General features: G+C 35.2%; 1 pseudogene; it reads left to right on the top strand.

Moving 5' to 3' along the window:
* The first annotated feature begins 284 nt into the window (after positions 1-284).
* LOC148912003 (uncharacterized) lies at positions 285-1,363 on the top strand (annotated as a pseudogene).
* The last annotated feature ends 2,198 nt before the right edge of the window (positions 1,364-3,561 follow it).

Raw genomic sequence — 3,561 nt, 5'->3', positions numbered from 1 at the left:
GTTGTTTTACACTTTTTAGGTGGGGACTTTGAGGGACTTACCGGGTGATTTGTAGCTTTAGTACTGTAAATATTGTGAGCTGTTTTTACTTCAGCACACTCGAGCTCAAGGACTTCGATGAATCGAATGTGAATAACTTTGAAGGACTTCATCTGTGAAATGTCGGTGTATTAATGCCCGCGCTCTCCTGCTAGTATGTCACACTCCAATTCAGTATTGAAATGTTTTTTTTGCAAGCATATTTGATGTTCTCCATAGTACATTCTTTTCCCTGCATGGGAACCATGGTCAGGGGCCAGTTCTGCCGTATTTCTGACACCGTCCCTCGACGTTAGCAGTCAGATGTTTGGAAAAATAAAAAATAAAAAATAAGAATTAAAAAATAATAAAAAATGAAATAAAAAATTAAAAAAAAAAAAAATTGTTTCAGGATTTTTTTATTAATCAGATAAATGTGAATGGCACTGAAAGGCCACCATTCATTGTCTTATTGTCAAACTTCATAAGATAAAATAAGACATTGTCTATTGTCTAACTTCATAGGCTATGACAAGCCGAAGCCATATGGGTTCCCGATCCATGGCTGTGTATGTGGATATAGCAGAAGAATAATTTGGCTGGAACTGGTAAAATCAAACAATAATCCAAAGATCATAGCTTGATTGTTCTTGGATGCTGTTCAAAATGCGAATGTCCAAGACTTGTACGTTCGGATGGTGGCACTGAGAATGTTATTGTTGCTGCAATGCAATCTTATTTTAGAACCAATGAAGATGATGAATTTGGCGGCGTCAAAAGCTCACCATTATGGTTCTTCCCCATCAAACCAGCGTATTGAAGGTTGGTGGTCTTTTTAGATGAAGCAACTTAAATTGGTGGTTCAATTTTTTCCAAGACATGTTTGAATCTGGTATTGATGAACTTGGAAATTCTTTCCACATGGAATGCCTTTGGTTTTGTTTTTCAAGAGTAATTCAAAAAGAACTGGATGAAATCGTTCAGCAGTGGAACAGTCATTACATCGGAAGGCAACATCACGATACAGTTGCGGGAGTACCAGACATTCTTTATTTCTTACCTGAAAATTCAGATGCTGTTGATCAGAAGCTCAATCACTTACAGGCTGATGTTTAACTTCTTAGAGTTAGGCTGTGGGATTTTAAAAGGGTCTCAATAATTGTTGTTTGATGTGTCCATTTCTTACATTCCCACGGGATGCAGTCAAAAACTAAAGAATATATTACACTCTATCGAAGCTGGAGTAACTGAGAGGATCTGTAAAATGGACTATTATGCTGAACAACATGAACAATAAAGGTAAAGCAAACTTCCCTCACCAACATGAATGTGCATATTCTAAACTTGTGACAGTACTAATGATATTGGATTTATGATAATCCAAACCCATGACATTCTTTAATTGAAGAGTAAATCATCTCTTCCATCATTTTGGGACTATTTTTGTGTACAGGCAACTTTATGGGCATATCACATGTTGAAGCAGTTGGCCGACAACAACATCCAAGCAAGCAACCATGAACAAATTCTACTTGGAACTTCTTTGGAAATTCAAGTGGGGGGATGTCATAACTTCCAGTCAGCCACTTGATGATATCCCTCAACTCCAAATCGCCATTTTTAAAATGTGAATAACATGATATTATTAAAATATATAAAACATAGTATAACTGGATTCAGGCTTGTTATTTTTTTGTTTCTCCTGACTTTGAAATGAGGGAGGGAATCTCTGAAACCAGTACAGACTGGTTGGAAAGTTTCAGTTTCTGTATTTAATGCAAGCTACAGCTAGGAAGATAAATTTCTACAGCTGATGTAATTACACTGTAAGAAAACATCTGCAGACTGAGTCCATATCTTGCTGTATGGAAACTTTTCTAATTCAAAGTGTGGAAAAGACGAATAACCTTCCTATTAAACTCACTTTATTCGCTCCGAAGCCGTTGTTAAACTTACACATACAAAATCATTCCATGTGCTCCGTGTATCCCATGACACAGGGATCCCTGACACAAGGATCCCGGCACTACAACTCCTCCCTTCTTTGGAAAGAACCTTACATGAATACTTTAAACTTTATTGATGAATAAAGGAATACAAAAAAGAAAAACTATATAACCTGCATATAGCTAAAGCTAGTCTAGGCAGGTTAAATTCACAGAATATACACGTAGATTTACAAAGATGTCTTTATATGTTAATAATACTAAATAATCAGAGTACAAGAGCTGAATAGGAAATGAAAAGTAGTTCACTGAGTAGAAAATGAAAATAGCTCATTACAGATAGACTTACTTAAAAAGTTTGAAGATCTCAGTATCATAGCGATTAATATTAAGATCGTTAATAAAACGGTTTTGATTTCCTTTTGGAAGTTTTTTTGGATAAAACTCCTAATGAAAGGTGGTATTTGATTCCATAGAAGTGCACCCACTCGTGAGAAGGAATCTTTTTGAGTGTTTAAGAGAGGCTGTCCGTAAATATTGACTATTGTCGGAAAAATTTAAAAAATGAAAATTTTCTTTTCCTTACCAGAAGATTACATTAGTTGAACTGATTCTCAGAAAAAAATAAAAAACTTGAAAAAACAATTTTCTCGCCGAAAAATGACATTTTCGGTTTTCTCGCTTCCAGGCGGGTTTTCAAGGGTGAAAAGTACGCCTCGTTATGAACTCTCTAAAAAGTTTCATTTCAATGCAAACTAAAAACCAATACAATATTTTGATAGAACACATAATAGTTGACATTCACATTATAAAATTATTACGATTAATATAAGATTGATTATTTAGTGAATTTTTGAATCTTTGACATTTTTTCAGTACAAAAAATACATCAAAATCAGGGCATCTTTTTAGCCATTTCTACATCGCCTATAGATTCAAAACTATATCTTGGTGAAAGAGCAATGTTTCGTCTACACGAAAATGCAATAATATTTTTGGGCTACTCATTTTTTTAAACACGAGAGCTCATAACGCAAGCTGCTCTGAGGTCAAATTTAGTGAAAAACTTCTGGTACTTTGGTCACGCAACTGGCATTGAATGAAAGCAAACTGGCGACAAAACGCAATCATGTCTATTTATATACATCGTTAATGATAAAGAAAGAAATAAAGAACATCTGAACGCTGTTTTTAGCTTTAAAAAACACATACCTTAACCAGAATTTATGGAAATCTCGATGACTGCGCGTACGATGCTATGTTGTTGTCGCCATTATCGGCTCTGCATTATTAAAGTACAAAGTTGACCAAAGTTTGCTTTTAATTTCCACGGCCGGTGAGTCTTCCTCGGTTCTATTATACATCCTGAACCCATCTTTAGAAATATTGGCACGATATTTGAAATATGATTAAGGGAATATTTTAAGTAAGTAACAAAGATGCGAAACGAGCTAATTATTTAAACGAGAGCGTGACGCCGTTACACACAGGAAGCCCGGTCAAATACTTTCTAACAGAGTCGGAAGAAGTACTTTGTCATTTTTCAATTTCACGATCATGTATTTTAGATATCGAGTGATGTTTGCCTGTCAAGGCA

Source organism: Actinia tenebrosa, unplaced genomic scaffold (genome assembly GCF_029948245.1).
Source record: "Actinia tenebrosa isolate PJP-AT-01 unplaced genomic scaffold, QUT_ActTen_1.0 PGA_scaffold12__29_contigs__length_12842862, whole genome shotgun sequence".
Taxonomy (NCBI): domain Eukaryota; kingdom Metazoa; phylum Cnidaria; class Anthozoa; order Actiniaria; family Actiniidae; genus Actinia; species Actinia tenebrosa.
This window is presented reverse-complemented; position numbering and strand designations above follow the sequence as displayed.